The sequence below is a fragment of the Aotus nancymaae genome, unplaced genomic scaffold, assembly GCF_030222135.1.
Source record: "Aotus nancymaae isolate 86718 unplaced genomic scaffold, 86718_ANA_hifiasm-v0.15.2.pri h1tg000028l, whole genome shotgun sequence".
Classification (NCBI taxonomy): Eukaryota; Metazoa; Chordata; class Mammalia; order Primates; family Aotidae; genus Aotus; species Aotus nancymaae.
Window position 1 is genome coordinate 3,042,855 of NW_026988441.1, and position 27,450 is coordinate 3,070,304.

General features: G+C 47.3%; 1 pseudogene; it reads right to left on the minus strand.

Annotated features, from left to right (window-relative positions):
• Window positions 1-1,343: 1,343 nt before the first annotated feature.
• On the minus strand, window positions 1,344-26,802 carry LOC135276712 (zinc finger protein 525-like; annotated as a pseudogene).
• Window positions 26,803-27,450: the final 648 nt, after the last annotated feature.

Sequence of the window (27,450 nt, forward strand, 5' to 3'; positions counted from 1 at the left end):
GGGTGGTCACTAGATTCCCTCTTCAGAGAATGACGTTTATAGTTTGGAGAGGTTAAAACCCTGATAGGAGGAGGAGGAGTCATTAGGAGGATGCGTAATACTTCCTTGCCTCTTACCCCTCCTGACTGAAAGTATTCAGTCCATTATAAAAGCAACAGTAGCCAAGCAAACCACCAGTCAATTAATGGCATTTACTAAGTACCAGCCTGTACCCGAAAAAGGAACAGAACTACCTCAGAATGACATGTGTGATAGTGGTGCTTTCTGTGGGCTTACCTAAGGTGTGATCATTTAGCTAAACCCAACTGTTAGCACATGTCTGCACGGAACAAGCTCAAAGAAAGCAAGTATGACATTAAGAGCCCCAAAAGCCTTAATAACCCCATCTTTCCAAGAAGGCAACTTGACAGGGTAGCCGCTTCAAAGTGGGTAATAGCTCTGTTCCTGGACCCACAGTGCTCTGTGGGTCTGCCCTCAAGAGCCTTCCAACCTTCAAACCGTCACCCTAATTGGCCTCGGGCAGATGGCTGGTTAGCCAAAGACGGGTAAGAATCCTCAGAGGAGGGGCAACCTAAGACAGGCACAGTCGAGAAGGGGCCATCAGGAGCCAAGGGAGAGTTGATCTTGTGCCTTTCATGGCCGGAAAGGAGCTTCTGATCTAAAAGGATCTAATGCTATACGTTCACCATGAGCTAACACCCCAGCCTACTGTCAATCATCAAGTCAAGGTATGAAGGCAATCTTAAAGACTTTCCTTAAAAGGATCTACAATGCACTTGATTAACCCTTCCACCCAGACACTGAGCTACCAGGTATTAGATATACTTAAATAAATCTAGTAAATCATCTCATAGAAATACTAATCAGAGGCTGGGCGTGGCGGCTCACGCCTGTAATCTCAGCACTTTGGGAGGCCCAGGCAGGCGGATCACCTGAGGTCAGGAGTTCAAGACCAGCCTGGCCAACATGGTGAAACCCTGTTTTTAAAAAAATGAAAATAAAAATAAAAAAAGAAATACCAATCAGATGAAACCAAGAAAAAGAAGAAGGGAAAAAGGAGAGAGAAAAACAAACCAAAAATGGCATACCTCTAAAGGTAACAGTAATTAGCTGTCACAGTGGTGGTGCTGCTTTCTAGTAAAGTGTTATTTATAAAAAGCAACAAGGAATGGCAAAACAAAACCTTGTGATTTCTAGTTGCTACATACTAAAGTCAATTTTGCTGCGTTGTGTCCCGTTTCATATGATAACCACCCCCAGCTCTGCTGAAGGAGAATATTAATTGCCTTCCTGCAAACCATTTAACCTTATCTATCATCCTCGCCTCCCTTAGCAAAGTTCCCGGGCATCTAAAAATTTTCCTTTTTCTTACTGACCAGCTGCAAGGTCACAGAGCAGATAAGCTCAAAACTGCAGAATGTGTTTCTCAGAATGTTCCCTTTCAAATGTGAAGTGCATCACGAGACACGTCGCATGCTGATTAACTGTTCTCTGTTCTTTGTTCTAGCTTCTGTAAACCTGCTTCCTACTTCGTCATCCTGTACCAGATAGCTGCATAAAAGGGACCCCATTTTCTTTGTCCTTTGCTCAGAATTACGAAGCAATTCTGCTGAGCCCATGATCACATTAAATAAAATTCTCCTGCAACCCCACCGGCCTCTCCAGGTCTCTCATTTCCCACTATAAAGCACGGACGCGGCTCCCAAGAGGCAACAAGAGAAAATACGAGCACACGCAAGGGCACGTCCCCGCTTCTGGGGGAAGTTGGACTCACCCAGGGAGACCAGGTTCCTGTAGTTCTCCAACATCACGTCCCTGCATAAAGTCCTCTGAGCAGGGTCCAGGCATCTCCACTCCTCCTGAGAGACTTCGATGGCCACATCCCGGAATGTCAATAGACCCTGAAATGAAAACACACTTTAACCACATGGTTATGGGAGGAGTTCTGATCTTTACAGAGAATGAGAAGAGGAGAGAGGTGAAAGCACGGATTTAATTGTAGGGCATGTTCTGACGAATGGAGAACGGGATTTTTCACCACATTATGTCTTCCCAGGTGTGTTTATTATACCTTTTCAAGAGGTCACGATTCCCTCTCAGTATTTTTTCTGTTTGTGGATGACAGAAGAAATATACAAACAAAAAATCAATGCAGGGTTTCTGTTATAGAAATGTTAGAAACTTTTCAATGACACACCAAGTGACATTCAGTATCTACATGAGGCAGAGCATGAGTAATGTCTTCAAAGATGACAATGTCCACTATGAAAGATCGGCCGGGCACAGGGGCACATGCCTATAATCCCAGCTACCCGGAAGGTGGAGGCAGGAGAAATGCTTGATCCCGTGAGGCAAAGGTTGCAGTGACCTGAGATTGCACCACTGCACTCCAGCCTGGGCAACAGAGACTCTGTCTCAAAAAAAAAAAAAAATTAGCCAAGCATGGTGGCAGGCACCTGTGGTCCCAGCTACTTAAGAGGCTGAGGTGCGAAGATGGCTCCAGCCTGAGGGTGAAGGTTGCTATGATCTAAGACTGCCCCACTGGTCTCCAGCCTGGGCAACAAAGCAAGACCTCCTCTCCAAACAAAATACATGAAAACTAAACTTCTCAAAGTATGAAAATCCATTTTGTTTTTAATTAATTAATTGTTATTATTATTATTTGAGACAGAGTTTTGCTCTTGTTGCTCAGGCTAGAGTGCAATGGCGCAATCTTGGCTCACAGCAACCTCCACCTCCCGGGTTCGTGATTCTCCTGCCTCAGCCTCCTGAGCAGCTGGGATTACAGGTATGCAATGCCACGCCTGGCTAATTTTTTGTCCTTTTAGTGGAGACAGGGTTTCTCCATTTCGGTCAGGTTGGTCTTGAACTCCCAACCTCAGGTGATCCACCCACCTTGGCCTCTCAAAGTGCTGGGAGACTACAGGCGTGAGCCACCGTGCCTGACCAAAAATCCATTTTGTACATATATGACCACAAAATACAACCTACACACACTCACAGAAAACAAAATTAGCCGGGCATGGTGGCACGCACCTGTGGTCCCAGCTACTTGGGAGGCTGAGGGTGGAGGATGGCTGACCTGAGGGCAGAGGTTGCAGTGAGCTAAGATTGCCTAAGATCATGCCACCGTGCTCTAGCCTGGGTAACAAAGCGAGAGCCTGTCTCAAAATAACATAAAATACACGAAAACAAAATTACTCCAAGTATGAAAATCCATTTTGACTATACGTGTCCAAAAAATAATAAAAACCTACACAGACGCAGAAAAAAACTAGATGTTAATGGGCCAGTCTCAGTGGCTCACGCCTGTAATCCCAGCACTTTGGGAGGTCAAGTCAGGCAAATCGTGAGGTCAGGAGATCGAGCTCATCCTGGCTAACACGGTACAAAAAGGTAGCCGGGCGTGGTGACAAGCGCCTGTAATCCCAGCTACTCAGGAGGCTGAGGTTGCGGTGAGCTGAGATCACACCACTGTACTCCAGAGCGAGACTCTGTCAAAAAAAAAAAAGTCAGCGGACGACAGATGCTGGAGAGGATGTGGAGACACAGGAACACTTTTACACTGCTGGTGGGAGTGTCAATTAGTTCAACCATTGTGGAAGACAGTGTGGCAATTCCTCAAGGATCTAGAACTAGAAAGACCATTTGACCCAGCAATCCCATTACTGGCCACATACCCAAAAAATTATAAATCATTCTATTATAGAGACACACACACACGTATGTTTATTGCAGCACTGTTCACAAGAGCAAAGACTTGGAACCAACCCAAAGGCCCATCAGTGATACACTAGATAAGGAAAATGTGGCACATATGCACCATGGAATACTATGCAGTCATAAAAAAGGATGAGTTTATGTCCTTTACAAGGACATGGATGAAGCCGGGAACCATCATTCACAGCAAACTGACACAAGAACAGAAAAGCAGACACCGCCATGTTCTCACCCGTAAGCGCATGTGGAACAACGAGAACGCACGGACACGAGGAGGGGACTATCACACACCAGAGCCTGTCAGGAGGTGGGGGCTAGGGAAGAGATAGCTGGGTGGGGGGATACGGGAGGGAGGGCATCAGAAGAGTTACCTAATGTAGATGACGGGGTGATGGATGCGGCAAGCCACCGTGGCACACGTATACCTCTGTAACAAACCTGCACGTTCTGCACATGTACCCCAGAACTTAAGTATAATTTAAAAAAATAAAGAAAATAAATAATTTAAAAAAGAAATTGATGATAAGGGACAAGTAGTCATGGAAAGTACAGCCAGGATGTGAAAACTAGCTCACGTTCCAGTTCAGACATGGTAAGGGTGGTCACTAGATTCCCTCTTCAGAGAATGACGTTTATAGTTTGGAGAGGTTAAAACCCTGATAGGAGGAGGAGGAGTCATTAGGAGGATGCGTAATACTTCCTTGCCTCTTACCCCTCCTGACTGAAAGTATTCAGTCCATTATAAAAGCAACAGTAGCCAAGCAAACCACCAGTCAATTAATGGCATTTACTAAGTACCAGCCTGTACCCGAAAAAGGAACAGAACTACCTCAGAATGACATGTGTGATAGTGGTGCTTTCTGTGGGCTTACCTAAGGTGTGATCATTTAGCTAAACCCAACTGTTAGCACATGTCTGCACGGAACAAGCTCAAAGAAAGCAAGTATGACATTAAGAGCCCCAAAAGCCTTAATAACCCCATCTTTCCAAGAAGGCAACTTGACAGGGTAGCCGCTTCAAAGTGGGTAATAGCTCTGTTCCTGGACCCACAGTGCTCTGTGGGTCTGCCCTCAAGAGCCTTCCAACCTTCAAACCGTCACCCTAATTGGCCTCGGGCAGATGGCTGGTTAGCCAAAGACGGGTAAGAATCCTCAGAGGAGGGGCAACCTAAGACAGGCACAGTCGAGAAGGGGCCATCAGGAGCCAAGGGAGAGTTGATCTTGTGCCTTTCATGGCCGGAAAGGAGCTTCTGATCTAAAAGGATCTAATGCTATACGTTCACCATGAGCTAACACCCCAGCCTACTGTCAATCATCAAGTCAAGGTATGAAGGCAATCTTAAAGACTTTCCTTAAAAGGATCTACAATGCACTTGATTAACCCTTCCACCCAGACACTGAGCTACCAGGTATTAGATATACTTAAATAAATCTAGTAAATCACCTCATAGAAATACTAATCAGAGGCTGGGCGTGGCGGCTCACGCCTGTAATCTCAGCACTTTGGGAGGCCCAGGCAGGCGGATCACCTGAGGTCAGGAGTTCAAGACCAGCCTGGCCAACATGGTGAAACCCTGTTTTTAAAAAAATGAAAATAAAAATAAAAAAAGAAATACCAATCAGATGAAACCAAGAAAAAGAAGAAGGGAAAAAGGAGAGAGAAAAACAAACCAAAAATGGCATACCTCTAAAGGTAACAGTAATTAGCTGTCACAGTGGTGGTGCTGCTTTCTAGTAAAGTGTTATTTATAAAAAGCAACAAGGAATGGCAAAACAAAACCTTGTGATTTCTAGTTGCTACATACTAAAGTCAATTTTGCTGCGTTGTGTCCCGTTTCATATGATAACCACCCCCAGCTCTGCTGAAGGAGAATATTAATTGCCTTCCTGCAAACCATTTAACCTTATCTATCATCCTCGCCTCCCTTAGCAAAGTTCCCGGGCATCTAAAAATTTTCCTTTTTCTTACTGACCAGCTGCAAGGTCACAGAGCAGATAAGCTCAAAACTGCAGAATGTGTTTCTCAGAATGTTCCCTTTCAAATGTGAAGTGCATCACGAGACACGTCGCATGCTGATTAACTGTTCTCTGTTCTTTGTTCTAGCTTCTGTAAACCTGCTTCCTACTTCGTCATCCTGTACCAGATAGCTGCATAAAAGGGACCCCATTTTCTTTGTCCTTTGCTCAGAATTACGAAGCAATTCTGCTGAGCCCATGATCACATTAAATAAAATTCTCCTGCAACCCCACCGGCCTCTCCAGGTCTCTCATTTCCCACTATAAAGCACGGACGCGGCTCCCAAGAGGCAACAAGAGAAAATACGAGCACACGCAAGGGCACGTCCCCGCTTCTGGGGGAAGTTGGACTCACCCAGGGAGACCAGGTTCCTGTAGTTCTCCAACATCACGTCCCTGCATAAAGTCCTCTGAGCAGGGTCCAGGCATCTCCACTCCTCCTGAGAGACTTCGATGGCCACATCCCGGAATGTCAATAGACCCTGAAATGAAAACACACTTTAACCACATGGTTATGGGAGGAGTTCTGATCTTTACAGAGAATGAGAAGAGGAGAGAGGTGAAAGCACGGATTTAATTGTAGGGCATGTTCTGACGAATGGAGAACGGGATTTTTCACCACATTATGTCTTCCCAGGTGTGTTTATTATACCTTTTCAAGAGGTCACGATTCCCTCTCAGTATTTTTTCTGTTTGTGGATGACAGAAGAAATATACAAACAAAAAATCAATGCAGGGTTTCTGTTATAGAAATGTTAGAAACTTTTCAATGACACACCAAGTGACATTCAGTATCTACATGAGGCAGAGCATGAGTAATGTCTTCAAAGATGACAATGTCCACTATGAAAGATCGGCCGGGCACAGGGGCACATGCCTATAATCCCAGCTACCCGGAAGGTGGAGGCAGGAGAAATGCTTGATCCCGTGAGGCAAAGGTTGCAGTGACCTGAGATTGCACCACTGCACTCCAGCCTGGGCAACAGAGACTCTGTCTCAAAAAAAAAAAAAAATTAGCCAAGCATGGTGGCAGGCACCTGTGGTCCCAGCTACTTAAGAGGCTGAGGTGCGAAGATGGCTCCAGCCTGAGGGTGAAGGTTGCTATGATCTAAGACTGCCCCACTGGTCTCCAGCCTGGGCAACAAAGCAAGACCTCCTCTCCAAACAAAATACATGAAAACTAAACTTCTCAAAGTATGAAAATCCATTTTGTTTTTAATTAATTAATTGTTATTATTATTATTTGAGACAGAGTTTTGCTCTTGTTGCTCAGGCTAGAGTGCAATGGCGCAATCTTGGCTCACAGCAACCTCCACCTCCCGGGTTCGTGATTCTCCTGCCTCAGCCTCCTGAGCAGCTGGGATTACAGGTATGCAATGCCACGCCTGGCTAATTTTTTGTCCTTTTAGTGGAGACAGGGTTTCTCCATTTCGGTCAGGTTGGTCTTGAACTCCCAACCTCAGGTGATCCACCCACCTTGGCCTCTCAAAGTGCTGGGAGACTACAGGCGGGAGCCACCGTGCCTGACCAAAAATCCATTTTGTACATATATGACCACAAAATACAACCTACACACACTCACAGAAAACAAAATTAGCCGGGCATGGTGGCACGCACCTGTGGTCCCAGCTACTTGGGAGGCTGAGGGTGGAGGATGGCTGACCTGAGGGCAGAGGTTGCAGTGAGCTAAGATTGCCTAAGATCATGCCACCGTGCTCTAGCCTGGGTAACAAAGCGAGAGCCTGTCTCAAAATAACATAAAATACACGAAAACAAAATTACTCCAAGTATGAAAATCCATTTTGACTATACGTGTCCAAAAAATAATAAAAACCTACACAGACGCAGAAAAAAACTAGATGTTAATGGGCCAGTCTCAGTGGCTCACGCCTGTAATCCCAGCACTTTGGGAGGTCAAGTCAGGCAAATCGTGAGGTCAGGAGATCGAGCTCATCCTGGCTAACACGGTACAAAAAGGTAGCCGGGCGTGGTGACAAGCGCCTGTAATCCCAGCTACTCAGGAGGCTGAGGTTGCGGTGAGCTGAGATCACACCACTGTACTCCAGAGCGAGACTCTGTCAAAAAAAAAAAAGTCAGCGGACGACAGATGCTGGAGAGGATGTGGAGACACAGGAACACTTTTACACTGCTGGTGGGAGTGTCAATTAGTTCAACCATTGTGGAAGACAGTGTGGCAATTCCTCAAGGATCTAGAACTAGAAAGACCATTTGACCCAGCAATCCCATTACTGGCCATAGACCCAAAAAATTATAAATCATTCTAGTATAGAGACACACACACACGTATGTTTATTGCAGCACTGTTCACAAGAGCAAAGACTTGGAACCAACCCAAAGGCCCATCAGTGATACACTAGATAAGGAAAATGTGGCACATATGCACCATGGAATACTATGCAGTCATAAAAAAGGATGAGTTTATGTCCTTTACAAGGACATGGATGAAGCCGGGAACCATCATTCACAGCAAACTGACACAAGAACAGAAAAGCAGACACCGCCATGTTCTCACCCGTAAGCGCATGTGGAACAACGAGAACGCACGGACACGAGGAGGGGACTATCACACACCAGAGCCTGTCAGGAGGTGGGGGCTAGGGAAGAGATAGCTGGGTGGGGGGATACGGGAGGGAGGGCATCAGAAGAGTTACCTAATGTAGATGACGGGGTGATGGATGCGGCAAGCCACCGTGGCACACGTATACCTCTGTAACAAACCTGCACGTTCTGCACATGTACCCCAGAACTTAAGTATAATTTAAAAAAATAAAGAAAATAAATAATTTAAAAAAGAAATTGATGATAAGGGACAAGTAGTCATGGAAAGTACAGCCAGGATGTGAAAACTAGCTCACGTTCCAGTTCAGACATGGTAAGGGTGGTCACTAGATTCCCTCTTCAGAGAATGACGTTTATAGTTTGGAGAGGTTAAAACCCTGATAGGAGGAGGAGGAGTCATTAGGAGGATGCGTAATACTTCCTTGCCTCTTACCCCTCCTGACTGAAAGTATTCAGTCCATTATAAAAGCAACAGTAGCCAAGCAAACCACCAGTCAATTAATGGCATTTACTAAGTACCAGCCTGTACCCGAAAAAGGAACAGAACTACCTCAGAATGACATGTGTGATAGTGGTGCTTTCTGTGGGCTTACCTAAGGTGTGATCATTTAGCTAAACCCAACTGTTAGCACATGTCTGCACGGAACAAGCTCAAAGAAAGCAAGTATGACATTAAGAGCCCCAAAAGCCTTAATAACCCCATCTTTCCAAGAAGGCAACTTGACAGGGTAGCCGCTTCAAAGTGGGTAATAGCTCTGTTCCTGGACCCACAGTGCTCTGTGGGTCTGCCCTCAAGAGCCTTCCAACCTTCAAACCGTCACCCTAATTGGCCTCGGGCAGATGGCTGGTTAGCCAAAGACGGGTAAGAATCCTCAGAGGAGGGGCAACCTAAGACAGGCACAGTCGAGAAGGGGCCATCAGGAGCCAAGGGAGAGTTGATCTTGTGCCTTTCATGGCCGGAAAGGAGCTTCTGATCTAAAAGGATCTAATGCTATACGTTCACCATGAGCTAACACCCCAGCCTACTGTCAATCATCAAGTCAAGGTATGAAGGCAATCTTAAAGACTTTCCTTAAAAGGATCTACAATGCACTTGATTAACCCTTCCACCCAGACACTGAGCTACCAGGTATTAGATATACTTAAATAAATCTAGTAAATCACCTCATAGAAATACTAATCAGAGGCTGGGCGTGGCGGCTCACGCCTGTAATCTCAGCACTTTGGGAGGCCCAGGCAGGCGGATCACCTGAGGTCAGGAGTTCAAGACCAGCCTGGCCAACATGGTGAAACCCTGTTTTTAAAAAAATGAAAATAAAAATAAAAAAAGAAATACCAATCAGATGAAACCAAGAAAAAGAAGAAGGGAAAAAGGAGAGAGAAAAACAAACCAAAAATGGCATACCTCTAAAGGTAACAGTAATTAGCTGTCACAGTGGTGGTGCTGCTTTCTAGTAAAGTGTTATTTATAAAAAGCAACAAGGAATGGCAAAACAAAACCTTGTGATTTCTAGTTGCTACATACTAAAGTCAATTTTGCTGCGTTGTGTCCCGTTTCATATGATAACCACCCCCAGCTCTGCTGAAGGAGAATATTAATTGCCTTCCTGCAAACCATTTAACCTTATCTATCATCCTCGCCTCCCTTAGCAAAGTTCCCGGGCATCTAAAAATTTTCCTTTTTCTTACTGACCAGCTGCAAGGTCACAGAGCAGATAAGCTCAAAACTGCAGAATGTGTTTCTCAGAATGTTCCCTTTCAAATGTGAAGTGCATCACGAGACACGTCGCATGCTGATTAACTGTTCTCTGTTCTTTGTTCTAGCTTCTGTAAACCTGCTTCCTACTTCGTCATCCTGTACCAGATAGCTGCATAAAAGGGACCCCATTTTCTTTGTCCTTTGCTCAGAATTACGAAGCAATTCTGCTGAGCCCATGATCACATTAAATAAAATTCTCCTGCAACCCCACCGGCCTCTCCAGGTCTCTCATTTCCCACTATAAAGCACGGACGCGGCTCCCAAGAGGCAACAAGAGAAAATACGAGCACACGCAAGGGCACGTCCCCGCTTCTGGGGGAAGTTGGACTCACCCAGGGAGACCAGGTTCCTGTAGTTCTCCAACATCACGTCCCTGCATAAAGTCCTCTGAGCAGGGTCCAGGCATCTCCACTCCTCCTGAGAGACTTCGATGGCCACATCCCGGAATGTCAATAGACCCTGAAATGAAAACACACTTTAACCACATGGTTATGGGAGGAGTTCTGATCTTTACAGAGAATGAGAAGAGGAGAGAGGTGAAAGCACGGATTTAATTGTAGGGCATGTTCTGACGAATGGAGAACGGGATTTTTCACCACATTATGTCTTCCCAGGTGTGTTTATTATACCTTTTCAAGAGGTCACGATTCCCTCTCAGTATTTTTTCTGTTTGTGGATGACAGAAGAAATATACAAACAAAAAATCAATGCAGGGTTTCTGTTATAGAAATGTTAGAAACTTTTCAATGACACACCAAGTGACATTCAGTATCTACATGAGGCAGAGCATGAGTAATGTCTTCAAAGATGACAATGTCCACTATGAAAGATCGGCCGGGCACAGGGGCACATGCCTATAATCCCAGCTACCCGGAAGGTGGAGGCAGGAGAAATGCTTGATCCCGTGAGGCAAAGGTTGCAGTGACCTGAGATTGCACCACTGCACTCCAGCCTGGGCAACAGAGACTCTGTCTCAAAAAAGAAAAAAAAAAAATTAGCCAAGCATGGTGGCAGGCACCTGTGGTCCCAGCTACTTAAGAGGCTGAGGTGCGAAGATGGCTCCAGCCTGAGGGTGAAGGTTGCTATGATCTAAGACTGCCCCACTGGTCTCCGGCCTGGGCAACAAAGCAAGACCTCCTCTCCAAACAAAATACATGAAAACTAAACTTCTCAAAGTATGAAAATCCATTTTGTTTTTAATTAATTAATTGTTATTATTATTATTTGAGACAGAGTTTTGCTCTTGTTGCTCAGGCTAGAGTGCAATGGCGCAATCTTGGCTCACAGCAACCTCCACCTCCCGGGTTCGTGATTCTCCTGCCTCAGCCTCCTGAGCAGCTGGGATTACAGGTATGCAATGCCACGCCTGGCTAATTTTTTGTCCTTTTAGTGGAGACAGGGTTTCTCCATTTCGGTCAGGTTGGTCTTGAACTCCCAACCTCAGGTGATCCACCCACCTTGGCCTCTCAAAGTGCTGGGAGACTACAGGCGGGAGCCACCGTGCCTGACCAAAAATCCATTTTGTACATATATGACCACAAAATACAACCTACACACACTCACAGAAAACAAAATTAGCCGGGCATGGTGGCACGCACCTGTGGTCCCAGCTACTTGGGAGGCTGAGGGTGGAGGATGGCTGACCTGAGGGCAGAGGTTGCAGTGAGCTAAGATTGCCTAAGATCATGCCACTGTGCTCTAGCCTGGGTAACAAAGCGAGAGGTTGTCTCAAAATAACATAAAATACACGAAAACAAAATTACTCCAAGTATGAAAATCCATTTTGACTATACGTGTCCAAAAAATAATAAAAACCTACACAGACTCAGAAAAAAACTAGATGTTAATGGGCCAGTCTCAGTGGCTCACGCCTGTAATCCCAGCACTTTGGGAGGTCAAGTCAGGCAAATCGTGAGGTCAGGAGATCGAGCTCATCCTGGCTAACACGGTACAAAAAGGGAGCCGGGCGTGGTGACAAGCGCCTGTAATCCCAGCTACTCAGGAGGCTGAGGTTGCGGTGAGCTGAGATCACACCACTGTACTCCAGAGCGAGACTCTGTCAAGAAAAAAAAATCAGCGGACGACAGATGCTGGAGAGGATGTGGAGACACAGGAACACTTTTACACTGCTGGTGGGAGTGTAAATTAGTTCAACCATTGTGGAAGACAGTGTGGCAATTCCTCAAGGATCTAGAACTAGAAAGACCATTTGACCCAGCAATCCTATTACTAGATATATAACCAAAGGTGTATACATCATTCTATTATAAAGACACATCCCCACGTACGTTTACGGTGGCACTGTTCACAATAGCAAAGACTTGGAACCAACACAAATGCCCATCACTGATAGACTGGATAAAGAAAATGTGGCACAGATGCACCACGGAATACTATGCAGCCATCAAAAGGGATGAGTTCATGTCCTTTGCAGGGACATGGATGAAGCTGGAAACCATCTTTCTAAGCAAACTAACCCACGAAGAGAAAACCAAACACCACATGTTCTCACTCAAAAGTGGGAGTTGAACAATGAGAACATATGGAAACCGAGAGGGAAACATCACACAATGGGGCCTGTCAGGGGACGCGGGGAGAGGGGAGGGATAGCATTAGGAGAAATAGCTAATGTACATGACGGGGTGGTGGATGCAGCAAACCACCACGGCATGTGTATACCTATGTAACAAACCTGCACGTTCTGCGCACGTACCCCGGAACGTAAAGTACGTTTAAAGATAAATAAATAAATAAATAAATAACTACTGAGTACTGGCCTTAATACCACAGTGATGAAATAACCGCACAACAATCTCTGATGACATGAGATCACTTCTGTAACGAGACCTCACACAGACCCAAACCTCAGGGAAAGGAATATTCAATTGTTTTAATTTACTGCAGAATTTTTTCTAAAGTCTCATAACGATACAGAATTACACATGCACGTGACTTGCAATGACACCTGACGCACGGCTAACCTGAGTGTCTCCCCAGTGAAGTCGGAAGGAGGGTGGAGGGAAAGGAAGTGCTTTCTGGCCAAGGGGCTAAGCTGCAGCTTTGCTTGGAGCTTCACCACAAAACTAATATGTACATCATGCGGTGTTTAAATATAAAAATATGTATTTAATAATAATTTGTGGGGCTGGGCACAGTGGCTTGCACCTGTAATCCCAACACCCTGGCAGGCTGAGGCGGGTGGGTCACCTGAGGTCCGAAGTTTGAGACTCGCCTGGCCAACATGGTGAAATCCCATCTCTACTAAAACTATTAAAAATTGGCCAGCCGTGGTGGCACATGCCTGTAACCCCAGCTACAGGCAAGGCTGAGGCAGAAGATCGCTTGACCCTTGAAGGCAGAGCTTGCAGTGAGCTGAGATCATCCCACTATCATGCCACTACACTCCAGTCTGGGCGACAGAGGGAGACTCCACCTCAAATAATAAATTATGATGATGATGATGATAGGTGGAATGGGAATATGGCTCCATCCTTTAGGATAAAAAAGAAGTACTGCTCCCACATTTGAGAAAAATCATAACCATTTATACCAAAAATCCCTGTTTCACAAACCTCCCCACAGTAACACCACAGTCTCCATGAGCTTAATGCACTGAGAATGGTTTAATGAATCTCCTGCTATTATTTAGGTTGGTTTCATATGCTTAAAAGAATGATGGAATAAAACACCTGGTATCATTCATGTCTGTGTATGAACTTGCCATTTCAATTAGTAAGATGTTTGGAGTCAGAAACACACTCACTCAATTACCTAAACATGTAGTATCAAATCAGGCAGAAAAGACTTCCCCTTACTGGTCTCCTTTCAGGAAATTTACCACGTACTCTGTGCACATTAATATGTAACTTCCATGGGCAGCTGCTCCACTCCTGCTCTACAGAGAGCTGACGGCGCATCCAGACGTGGCCCCTGAACACTCCCTGCTGCCCAGCAGCCCTGACACCACGGGGCCCACACCCCGTCTCCATCCACGTCTGGGGTGAGCCCTTCCCAGGACCATGCCCAGTGCAGCCTCTTCCCAAGCTCATGTCACTGGGTCACCAGAGATGGAATCTAGTTGAGATGAGAGGGACTGAGGGAAGGCATGGGTGAGCTCCAGCAAACCTGTCAGGCAGGACGCTTCAGACTCAGAGAAGATTCCCAACTGCAAGCAGGAAGGAGACAGAACAATCCACCGAGAAGATCATCTCACCTGAGGAAGAGCCATCCCACACTCCTTTGCTTTCCTCTTCCTCTTCCGGGTTTCTTCCTCACGTATCAAGAGTAGAAGTCAATCCTGAATGTTAAAAATATGTTGTTTATTGCTCAGAATCAACACACCCCCTCCCTGGAACACAACGACACATACAAAGGAGACCTCACCCTGAGGAAATACGGTTCCCTCTGCTGCCCACTGCACCAGGGATGATAAACTCCTGCAGGAAAACTAAGTGATCTTTTTCCCTTTCTTCAGAACCCTCATCCCTCCTGGAGAAGCCCACACTCACACCGCATCAGTGGGGAGCTGGGCTGGAATGAGCTCCCCTTCAGGGCACAGACCCAGACCTCACCAGAGCCCAGCCAGAGGCTGGGTGCGGTGGCTCGTGCCTGTACTCCCAGAACTCTGGGAGGCTGAGGTGGTGGATCACTTGAGCTCAGGAGTTTGAGACCAGCCTGGTCAATGTGAAACCCCATCTCTACCAACAACACAAAAACTTAGCCAGGCATGCTGGTGCACGTCTGTGTCTGTGGTCCCAGCTACTTAGAAGTCCGAGGCCGCTGGATCACTTGATCTGTCAGGAGTTTGAGACCAGCCTGGTCAACATGGTGAAACTCTGTCTCTACTAAAAATACAAAAATTGTGCCAGGCGCAGTGGCTCATGCCTGTAATACTAACACTCTGGAAGGACGAGGCGGGCAGATTACTCGAGGTCAGGAATTACTCCATCTCTAACAAAAATACAAAAAGTAGCCGGGTTTGGTGGGTGTCTGTAATACCAGCTACTAGGGAGTCTGAGGCAGGAGAATCACTTTAACCTGGGAGGTAGAGGTTGCAGTCAGTCGAGATCGTGCCAGTGCACTCCAGCCTGGGTGACAGAGTGAGATTCAAAAATAAAATAAATATAAAAATACAAAAATGAGCCCGTTGGCACACACATGTAATCTCAGCTACTTCGGAAACTGAGACACAAGAACTGCTTGAACCCAGGAGACGGAGGTTGCAGTGAGCCAAGATCATGAGACTGCTCTCACAGCCTGGATGATAGAGTGAGACTCTCTCAAAAAATATATACATATATATGGTGCTTCTGATGTGACTGATGCAGAGATAATAAAACCTGAGTAATGTGACAGAGCCTGACAGGCAGTGGGAACTTCAGACGGGGGTGGGGGGATGGGAGACATCTCTGAGCCTAGACCTGAAAAAGGAGAAAGGGACAGGGCCGTCATCATTTAGGGACATAGCATAAGATCAGGGACAACGACTTGAGACAGGAAAGGTTTTGGTGTTTGGGAACAGAAAAGCAAACGTGACTGGGGCAGAGGGAGTCATGAGATGAGCACAGGCTACCAGGAGGAGGCTGGACACTGGCCGGGGCCCTGGACACAGGGCTGTGGAGCCACACTGAGGAGTCGGGCTTCTGTCCTGGGGAACACCGGAAGCCGGTGGAGGGCTCCCTACCAGGGACCGGCGTGACCTGCTTTGGATTTAGCTGTGATATCCGAATACAGAGAAAGGCGTTTGAACATAGTCTCTGTGTCTGAGTCTACACCTCTGTGTTTTTCATTCTTCTGCTTCTTTTCTTCATTTTTTAGATACTGCATCTCATTAAAAATTCTAATTACAACTGGCCACTCCCCTGTCCCAGGAGAAAAGCCACACCCAGCACGCCCTTCATTCTGCCAATCATGTATGGGGCCAGGGTCACTCAGGTTGAGCTTTTCTGGTCTAGCCTCTCATCTCCAAGGTGTAGGGAGAGTCACTGAGGCTCAGAGAGGGAGACATTCACACCAAGTTACCCTGAGAAGGTCTGAGATGAGTGAGAAGGTGTCCCTGAATAGTTACATTACCAGCCCGGAATGGCTAATGGGAAGGGTTGGCCTTTATCACCCTATCCTTGAAAACTAGAGAACCATCTTTCATATACCTGGACTAAAGAGACTTCTTTTGCAAGGTTCTGAGGCCACTGATTCCCAAAATTTAATTCTTCCTTATGAGAAAATTACAGTTAACATTTATAAAATGCAGAAGTGTGAACACACAGCTGTTGCCCTCGAAAAGGGTAAGAAAAAAAAAAAAAAAAGGTCAGCTATAGAACTAAGACATAAGCAAAATTTTTCAATCAAGAATACATGAGTGGCCAGGCAAGGTGGCTCATGCCTGTAATCCCAGTACATTGGGAGTTCGAGGTGGGTGGATCACCTGAGATCAGAGGTTCAAGACTAGGCTGGCCAACATGGTGACACCCCATCTCTACTAAAAATACAAAGAACTAGCCAGGCATTGTAATGAGTGCCTGTAATTCCAGCTACTTGGGAAGCTGGGGCAGGAGAATCGCTTGAACCCAGGAGGTGGAGGTTATATTGAGCCGAGATCGTGCCATTGCACTCAAGCCTGGATAACAAAAGGAAAACTCAGTTTAAAAAAAAAAAAAAATAGAGGCCAGGAGCGGTGGCTCACGCCTGTAATCCCAGCACTTTGGGAGGCCGAGGCGGGTGGATCATGAGGTCAAGGGATCGAGACCATCCTGGTCAACATGGTGAAACACCGTCTCTACTAATAGAAAAAATTAGCTGGGCATGGTGGTGCGTGCCTGTAATCCCAGCTACTCAGGAGGCTGAGGCAGGAGAATTGCCTGAACCCAGGAGGCGGAGGTTGCGGTGAGCCGAGATCGCGCCATTGCACTCCAGCCTGGGTAACGAACGAAACTCCGTCTAAAAAAAAAAAAAATTAAAAAATAGAAGAGAATACATGGGTACTTTTGGAACAGAGTTCCATACCAATCCAGCCCATCTTTCGACATTTGTCTAGAATGAACCAGAAGGCATTGAAGGAAACATGCACTTAATAGCTCACAGCTTAGGCCAGGTGCGGTGGCTCCCTTGGGAGGCTGAGGCTGGTGGATCACGAGGTCAGGAGTTCAAGACCAGCCTGACCAACATGGTGAAACCCCATCTCTACTAAAAATACAAAAATTAGCCTGTTGTGATGGTGGACGTCTGTAATCCCAGCTACTCAGGAGGCTGAGGCGGGAAAATTATTAGAACCCGGGAGGCGGAGGTTACAGTGAGCCGAGATCATGCCATTGCAGCCTGGGAGACAGAGTGAGATTCCATCTCAAAAAAAAAAAAAGCTCACAGCTCAAGATTTTAACATATGACATAAGGAAAGTAAATTGAAAAATAGACTAACTGGTTAAACTACATTTTGATATTAAGGTAAAAGGTCACCCACATCTTTACCGAGGACGTACTTTAACAATCAAACTTTTTTCAGTGGCAAGTCACTTCTTTAAAAAAAAAAAACAATCAAACTTTTATGTCGTAGGTACCAAAGGTTTCCAATAAATAATGAAGACTAGAAAGCATTCAGACCTCGATCTAAACCGGATGCAACTATTTCAAACAGAAATGATTTTGAAATTGTTAAAAAAAAATCCAACAAATTCTGGGATCAACAGGAAAATAACTGGAACATACACATGTACAGAAAAGAATGATGTCAGCTGATTACAGGATACCACAAAGGCATCTTTCAGAAGTGATTATGTATTAAAAAAGAAATGTTTAACACTAAGACTCATCTCTAACTCAAACTGCAAAAAACAATAAAGCAAGAAAGAAATGAAGAGAAACCAGAAAGAAGAAAAAGGAAATCTATTACACAATGAGAACAAAAGCACTTTTGATGTCCCTTTTGTTTTTTATGTCATTTTTGTTGTTGTTGTTTTGAGATAGTGTTCCGCACTCTGCCACCCAGGATGCAGTGCAGTGGCAGGATTGTGGCTCACTGCAACATCTACCTCCCAGGTTACAGTGATTCTTGTGCTTCAGACTCCCAAGTAGCTAGGACTACAGGTGCGTGCCACCACGCCAAGCTAACTTTTGTATTTTTAGTAGAGACAGAGTTTCACCATGTTTGGCCAGACTGGTCATGAACTCCTGACCTTACGTGATCCACTCACCTCGGTCTCCCAAAGCGATAAGATTACAGGTGTTAGCCACCATGCCCAGCTTGATGTCCCTTCAAAAAGTGCTATGTAGGCTAGGTGCAGTGGCTCATCCCTGTAATCCCAGTACTTTGGGAGGCCAAGGCAGAAGGATCCTTAGAGCCCAAGATTTCCAGACCAGCCTGGGAAACATAGTGAAACCTGGTTTCTACAAAAAAAAAAAAAAAAATACAAAAACTAGCTGAAATTGGTGGCTTATGCCTGTGGTCCCAGCTACTCGGCAGGCTAAGGAGGCTGAGGCTGCAGTTAGAGATCGCGCCACTGCACTCTAGCCTGAACATTTGAGCCAGACCCTGTCTCAAAAATATTAATTAATTAAATTAGAAGTATTATGTAATAACACAAAGTGATTTTTTTTTCCCCCACTTTACTGTCCAACTTCCTACCCCAGCCTGGGAAAAGGGAAGACAGTGACTCACAACTGAGTCACTTACAAGCCGGGCACGGTGGCTCAACCCTGTAAGCCCAGCACTTTGGGAGGCCGGGGCAGGTGGATCACGATATCAGGAGTTCAAGACCAGCCTGACCAACATAGTGAAACCCCGTCTCTACCAGAAATACAAAAATGAGCCAGGCCTGGCAGTGGGCGCCTGGAGTCCCAGCACTTAGCTGACTGAAGCAGAAAAATGGCTTCCACCCGGGAGGTGGAGGTTGCAGTGAGCCGGGATTGGGCCACTGCACTCCAGCCCTCCAGCCTAGGTGACACAGTAAGACTCAGTCTTAAAAAAAAACAAAACTAGCCGGGCACGGTGGCTCATGCCTGTAATCCTAGCACTTTGGGAGGCTGAGGTGGGTGGATCATATGAGGTCAGGAGTTCAAGAGCCTGGCCATCATGGTGAAACCCCATCTTTTAAAAAAAAAAAACAAAAACTGAATAAGACACTGCCCTCTGGCTGAACAGGGATTCCAAGTGGAAGCTAACCTCTGATGGCAAGATTTATACAAAGTACAAGTCTTATAGACAGAAATGTTAAAATTCTCCATCTGTAGAATTTCAACGAGTTTTAAGTTAGTAGATTATATACACAGAAGCCAACATGTCACAACTAATCATACCCAATGAACTCACCCACTCAACTAAACTGCCTTTGTTTTTTTTTTTTTTTGAGACAGGGTCCCACTCTCTTGACCATGCTGCAGTACAGTGGCATAATCTCGGTTCACTGCAGCCTGGACCTCCTGTGCTCAAGTGATTCTCCTGCCCTGGCCTCCAGAGTAGCTGAGATTACAAATGCACACCATCACGCCCAGTTAATTTGTTTTCTTTTTTTGGCAAAGATTGGGGTCTCACTACGTTGCCCAGGTTGACCTCAAACTCCTAGACTCAAGAAATCCCCCTTTCAGGTATAACCTTAAGACTGAAATTATTGCAAAAAAAAAAAAAGAAAGAAAGAAAGAAAGAAATCCCCTTGTCTAGGCCAGGTGCGGTGGTTCATGCCTGCAATCCCAGCATTTTGGGAGGCCGAGGCAGGCAGATAAGGACGTCAGGAGGTCAAGAGCAGCCTGGCCAACACGGAAAAAGCCCCGTCTCTACTAAAAATACAAAAATTAGCCAGGCTTGGTACACATGCCTGTAAAACCAGCTACTCGGGAGGCTGAGGCAAGATAATCGCTTGAACCCAGGAGGCCGAGGTTGTAGAGAGCCAAGATTGCGCCGTGTACTCCAACCTGGGTAACAAGAGCAAGATTCCGACTCAGAAAAAAAAAAAAAATATCCCCTTGCCTCAGTCTCCTAAAGTGCTGGGATAACAGGCGGCAGCCACTGCGCCCAGCCCCTTTGTTACTGTTGCCCTCCCTAATTCTGTACATATCTCTTATTCCCCCTTGTCTCTCTCGCTCTTGTTTCTTTTTCCCTGGGATTCTGCTCCTCACTTTGTACCCCTCTCCTCTCCTGCTGTTTATTCCCTTCTCCCCTCTAGTCCTTCTCGTCCATCACTTCTGCTCCATCCTCCCAATTTATTTAGCCTCTTTGTCGTTCAATCTCAGTATGTTTCCGCCTCTTCTCCCATCTCTGCGCCTCCACTGCTCTCCCCATTATACCCCCGTCCCCACTCTCCGGCACCCCATACCCCCAGGTGTCCTCCGTGCTGTGGTTCCCTCTGCTCTGTCTGCCCCGGCTCCAAGTCCCTCCTCCTCTCCCTCACTCTCGTGAGCCTCCCTCTTTGCTGCCCCATCCCTACCTTGCTTCCTTCATCTCTGTACCTCTCGCTTTTCTCTACATTCTTCCAGTTGCTTTTCTTCTCTTTTTTTTTTCACTTTTGCTGTCTCTTGGCAAATCCCTCAACCATATTCTACTTTGCCATCTGTTCCCAGTGTCTCTCCTTCTTTTCTCTGTCTCAGGTTTTCTCCTGCCTTCTCTGTCTCCTGATCCCTTTGGCCCACACAATCACAGGAGGGATTGGAGTAGGACGCCTGCATCCCCGATAAGCGCATTTTCCAGGGTCTGGAGCTGGGCGGGCAAGAACACCCCGTGTCACAGGATAGACCTTGGGCACCTCCCCAACGCGGGCTCAGGGGAAGCGGTGACTGCGGAGGGGAGACCTGGGCAGCAGCAGGGCCCGGCACAAGGAGGGAGTGTGGGGGCGACGGGGCCTTAAGACAAGGGTGGGGTCTGCAGGATCCCGGGACCAGGCAGGGGAGCGACCTCCCCAGGCGGGACTGGGGCCGCGGCGCTGTGCTCCAGAAGCCGACTAGGGCGAGGGTGGGAGGCGCCCAGGGCGGGAATCCACCTCTAGGGTGAGGACTTTAAAAAGCGCGGGGCGGGAGGAGTCAGAAAAAGGTTTTTTTTGGTATTGTTTTGTTTTGAAAGATGGGGTTTCTCCATGACGGCCAGGCTGCTCTTGAATTCCTGACCTCAGGTGATCCACCCGCCTCGGCCTCCCAAAGTGCTAGGATTACAGGCGTGAGCCACCGCGCTCGGCCCTCAGAAAAAGGTTTTGAGCAGGAAAACTTCGCGATAGGCAGTGTACACATTGCCCTAAGGTGGAACGACCGGGGACGGGACCAACCTCAGGGAGACTTTCAACCTTAAAGGAAGCGACCCCCGGACTCTCACGAGAATGTCTCAACTTGCTCTGGGTGAAGGAAGATGGGGGAGATTTCCAAGTCTGTGGGGACCGCACGTCCCAGGTACAGAACCCCGGGGACCTGGGAAGGGCAGACTTTACAAGACACAGCGAAACTCACAAGCTGCGGCGTGACCTCCCCTCCACGAAATCCGCTTCCGGTTTGTGCGAATCTGCGCACGCGGGAAGGAAGCCAAGCCTGGGCGGGGCCCACGCGCAGGCGGGCGGGGCCCACGCGCAGGCGGGCGGGGCCCACGCGCAGGCGGGCGGGGCCCACGCGCAGGCGGGCGGGGCCCACGCGCAGGCGGGCGGGGCCCACGCGCAGGCGGGCGGGGCCCACGCGCAGGCGGGCGGGGCCCGAGGCGGAGAGACCTTGCCCTTTAGAAATCGCAGAGGACCGGACGGGGTTGAACCTGTGCGTCTCTCACGCTCCCTCCCAGCGCCTTTATTTTTCAGGGTTTGGTGAGAAGACCGGCCAGGAAGGCTTGAAATGCAAGGCCCTAGGTGGGCGGAACGTACGATTTCAGGTTGGCGGCCCACAGAGCAGAATAGAAATTCTCTCCCTTTCTATTTTCCGTTCACTCGGGAGGGAGTGTTCACCCTGTGCTCAGCTTCAGAGACTGTCTTAGGGTCAAGGCCTGGGATGCGGGGCGGAGTGCTCAGGCCCGGGAGGAGGTCACCACCTGCTGCTTAAACACTGCAGGGTGGGAGCCTCAGGTTCCAGCTACTCGGGAAGCAGCCGGGGGAGGATCACTGAGCCTCTGGGTCCGGCCAGTCTGGGCTCCCTTCCTCATCTCTCTTTTTTTTTTTTAAACTTTTTTAAATAAAATTTTTAATGTTATTCTTTTCCATGTCGATATCCAGTTAGTTGTCTCAGCACATTTGTGGAAGAGATCTATTACTTTATCTTATTTACTTTTTACTTTTTTTCTCTTTCTGAGACGGAGTCTTGCTCTGTCCCCAAGGCTAGAGTAAGGTGGCACGATCTCGGCTCACTGCAACCGCGGCCTTCCGGATTGAAGCCACTCTCCTGCCTCAGCCTCCGAATAGCTGGGATTTAGAAGAGATGTCTACAAAATACGAACACCAATAGGTTTCCAATTAGGTAGACATGGTAAATAATCCTGAAATGTGTAAATATGACACAAAAAACAATACTTATTTTAAACTTCCCAAACACGATCTTCAAAGTTTAGAAACACACAAAAAAGTAAGATTCTTTAATAAATAAAGGGCAATAGCAAGTACTTCAAATCATGTCTCTACGGAAGCCCATTTCCAGTATCATGAGAAAACACTGACAGGGCACCGGCGTGTGTGAGGCTAAAGCACAGAATATTTTTCCAGTGTGACCATAAAGTGTGTAACAGTTTGCAAAAACATATCACTGTCACATCAGTGAAGAGAAAAATAAATATTCTTCCTATTGACAGCATGTTTACTGTATACAAATAAATGCTAATGGACCACACAATATACTACATTGGTAAATAATCCACAACGAGCTCATGTAAGCTCAACCAAATCAATGGACATTCTGTATTGTCACACAATCATAGCACTGAGAAGATTACAAAATTTAACTGTGTGGTGGCGCACACCTGTAATCCCAGCTACTCAGGAGGTTGAGGCAGGAGAATTGCTTCAACCCAAGAGTCAGAGGTTTCAATGAGCTGAGATTTCACCACTGCACTCCAGCCTGGGCGACAAAGTGAGATTCTGTCACAAAAAAACAAAAAAAGTTAATAAATGTTTTTTTCCGAATAAAATTACCTATATCCATGCAGAAAAGGCACATTGTGATTTTTTCTAAAAATTGTATTTTTATTTTTTTGTCACTCTGTTACATCAGCCTAGAGTGCAATGGCACAACCTCCCATGCAAGCAATTCTCCTGCCTCAGCCTCCTGAGTAGCTGTGATTACAGGCATGCACCACCATGCCTGGATAATTTTTTGCATGTTTTTTAAATTTTATTTTTTTTCTCACCTCGCCTCTCCCAATTTTTTGCATTTTTAGTAGAGATAGGGTTTCACCTTGTTGGCCAGACTTGTGTCAAATTTCGGACCTCAAGTGATTCACCTACCTTGGCCTCCCAAAATCCAAAAATTACACGTGTGACCCACAGCACCCAGTGGCACTTTGTGACATTACTGTGTAGAGTGTGTCAGTTATACTGCATACCAGATACCAAAAAGTCATATGTAAAATCATGTAAATTAATTAGCAAAATATTCTAACCCATGATAAAACCAGCAAGCAAGGCCGGGCATGGTGGCTCACGCCTGTAATCCCAGCACTTTGGGAGGCCAAGGCGGGTGGATCACAAGGTCAAGAGATGGAGACCATCCTGGTCAACAAGGTGAAACACCGTCTCTACTAAAAATACAAAAATTAGCTGGGCATGGTGGTGCGCGCCTGTAGTCCCAGCTACTCTGGAGGCTGAGGCAGGAGAATTGCCTGAACCCAGGAGGCTGAGGTTGCGATGAGCCAAGATCACGCCATTGCACTCCAGTCTACGTAACAAGAGTGAAATTCCGTCTCAAAAAAAAAAAAAAACCAGCAAGCACATAATAAGTCCATTTATACAGCCTGCAGAATTCTAAACAATTTCCTCTTAAGAAAAAAGCCATAACTTCTACTTGCCACCAGCACACAATATAAGAACTGAAATACGTTAAGATCACTACCTTCTGATGTCTGAGGTCAAGAAAATACACAGCATTATAAGGAATAAGAATTGACTGACAGCCAAGCACAGTGGCTCAGGCCTGTAATCCCAACGCTTTGGGAGGCAGAGGCGGGCAGATAACAAGGTCGGGAGTTTGAGTCCAGCCTGGCCAACACAGTGAAACCCCATCTCTACTAAAAATACAAAAAATTAGCCAGGCATGGTGGCAGGCACCTGTAATCCCAGCTACTTGGGAGGCTGAGGCAGGAGAATCATTTGAACCGGGGAGGCAGAGGTTGCAGTGAGCCAAGATCATGCCATTGCACTCCAGCCTGGGTGACACAGTGAGATTCCATCTCAAAAAAAAAAAAAAAAATGCTGGGCGTGGTGGCTCAGGCCTGTAATCCCAGCACTTTGGGAGGCCGAGGCGGGTGGATCACAAGGTCAAGAGATGGAGACCATCCTGGTCAACATGGTGAAACCCCGTCTCTACTAAAAATACAAAAAATTAGCTGGACATGGTGGCGCGTGACTGTAATCCCAGCTACTCAGGAGGCTGAGGCAGGAGAATTGCCTGAACCCAGGAGGCGGAGGTTGCGGTGAGCCGAGATCGCGCCATTGCACTCCAGCCTGGGTAACGAGAGCGAAACTCTGTCTCAGAAAAAAAAAAAAAAAAACTGGCCTGGCGTGGTGGCTCACGCCTGTAATCCTAGCACTTTGGGAGGCTGAGGTGGGTGGATCACAAGGTCAAGAGATGGAGACCATCCTGGTCAACATGGTGAAACCCTGTTTCTACCAAAAATACGAAAAATTAGCTGGGCATGGTGGTACGTGCCTGTAGTCCCAGCTACTCAGGAGGCTGAGGCAAGAGAATTGCCTGAACCCAGGCGGCAGAGGTTGCGGCGAGCCGAGATCCCGCCATTGCACTCCAGTCTGGGTAACAACAGCAAAACTTCGTCTCAAAAAACAAAAACAAAAACAACAACAACAAAAAAAAGAGTGTCAGAGATGGGGTCTCACTATGCTGCCCAGGCTGGTCTGGAACTCCTGCACTCCATCAATCCCCTTGCCTCAGTCTCCTATAGTGCAGGGATTACAGGCGGGAGCCACTGCGCCCACCCCTCTTTCTTCATTACTCTGCATCCCTCCCCAGTTCTGCACATCTCTCTCATTCTCCCCTTCTCTCTCTAGCTCTTGTGGTTGTTGTTGTTGTTGTTGGTTTGTTTTTTCCTGCAACCTCCACCTCCCAGGTTCAAGCAATTTTCCTGCCTCAGCCCCTGTAGTAGCTGGGATTACAGACATGAGCCACCACGCCCAGCTAATGTTGTATTTTTAGTAGAGATGAGATTTCTCCATGTTGGTCAGGCTGGGCTCGAACAATGAACCTCAGGTGATCCACCCGCCTTGGCCTCCCAAAGTGCTGGGATGACAGGTGTGAGCCACCACGCCCAGCCTCTAGCTCTTTTCTTTTTCCCTGGGATTCTGCTCCTCACTTTGTACCCGTCTCCTCTCCTGCTGTTTATCCCCTTCTCCCCTCTATTCCTTCTCTTCCACCTTTTCTGCTCCATCCTCCCATCTTATTTAACCTCTTGTTGCTCCTTCTCCCCAGTCGTCCTCAATCTCTATATATTTCTGCCTCTTCTCCCCTCTCTGCCCCTCCTCTGCTCTCCCTGTTAAATTCTCTCTTCCCTGCTCTACCCCCGTCCCCAACTCTCTGGCACCCCACGTCCCCAGGTGTCCTCCCTGCTGTGGTTCCCTCTGTTCTCCTTGCCACCAGCACCCTCTGCTCTGTCTGCCCCGGCTCCAAATCCCTCCTCGTCTCCCTCACTCTCATGAGCCTCCCTCTTTGCTGCCCCATCCCTACCTTGCTGTCCTTCATCTCTCTGTGCATCTCGCTTTTCTCTACATTTCTCCAGTTGCTTTTCTCCTCCTTTTTTTTGTTTTTCCACTTTTGCTCTCTCTTGGCAAATCCCTCAACCATCCTCTACTTTGCCATCTGTTATGGGTGTTTCTCATTCCTCTTTTTCTCAGACTCAGGTTTCCTATTGCTCTCTATCTCCTGATGTCTTTGGCCCACACAATCACAGGAGGGTTTGGAGTAAGACGCCTGCATACCGGAGAAGCACATTTTTACAGAGGCCGGAGCTGGGCAGGCAAGAACATCCCGTGTCCAGGCCCCGGGCACCTCCCCAGTGCGGACGCAGGAAAAGCGGTGACTGCGGAGGGGAGATCTGAGGAGCCGCAGGCCCCTCACGAGGAGGGAAGTGTGGGGCGATGGCGCCTTAGTCTTACAAGAGTGGGGGTCTGCGGTATCCCAGGACCAGGCAGAGGACGCGGCCTCCCCGGGACTGGGACCGTGGCGCTGCACTCCAGGGACCCATGAGGGTTTAGGGCGCCCAGGGCGGGAATCCACCTCTCGGGTGAGGACTTCAAAAAGCGAGGGGCGGGAGGGGTCAGAAGAAGGTTTTGAGCAGGAAAACTATGCGACAGAACGTGTATATATTGCTCCATAGCAGAAAAATCGGGTGGGGACCAGCCTCGGGCGACTTTCAGCCCAAAAGGAAGCGACCCCCGGACTCTCAGGGAGTCTCAATTTGCTCTGCGTGAAGGAAGATGCGAGACAATTTCCAGGTCTATGGGTCCCCACGACCCAGCTACAGATCAGCCTGGGACCTGGGAAGCGCAGAGTTAATGCGAAAGAGTAAAACTCACGGGCCGCGGTGGGAGCTTCACTCTACGCCATCCGTTTCCGGGTTTGCGCGAATCTGCGCAGGACCGAAGCCACGCCTGAGCGGCCCGTGGGCAGGTGGGCGGGGCCTGGGCCACGTAGGGGCGGGGCGAGAGGCGGAGAGACCTTGCCCCTCAGAACCAGCAGGGGGTGGGGCCGGGCCGGACGTGTGCATCTCTCGGCCTTGCTCCCACCGCCTCTGCTTTCTGAGTTATAGTTCCATCCGGGGCAGTGTTATTAGGGATGAAAGTACAACATTGAGCTTCAATCATGACGCAAACTCCACCTTTCTCTGCTAATATCATGTCTAATGCTATTGTTTTCCCAGGTGGATCCTAACTTCTCAGCTATTCCTTTAATTGCATCTCTTGTATAATTAACAAATTGTTGCTGGTTGTAATAAATATAATTCATCCAGTCTACATTTTTAGTAACACTTTCTATCGCAAATAATGACTCAAAACGTTCAGCTAATTGACTCCGAGCTTTAAATTTATGTGTTACTCCCCATGGCACCTCAATGGCATCTATATAAACACTAGGATCAAAAGACACAAGGAACACTCCTTGTACAGCCATGCTTAGCTGTTATTTTCTTTGGTGGATGAAATGCCAGGGTGAAAGGGATAGCCAATTGAATTAGAGTGCAAGTACCATTTCGGTCATTTGGCAGTGTCTGAT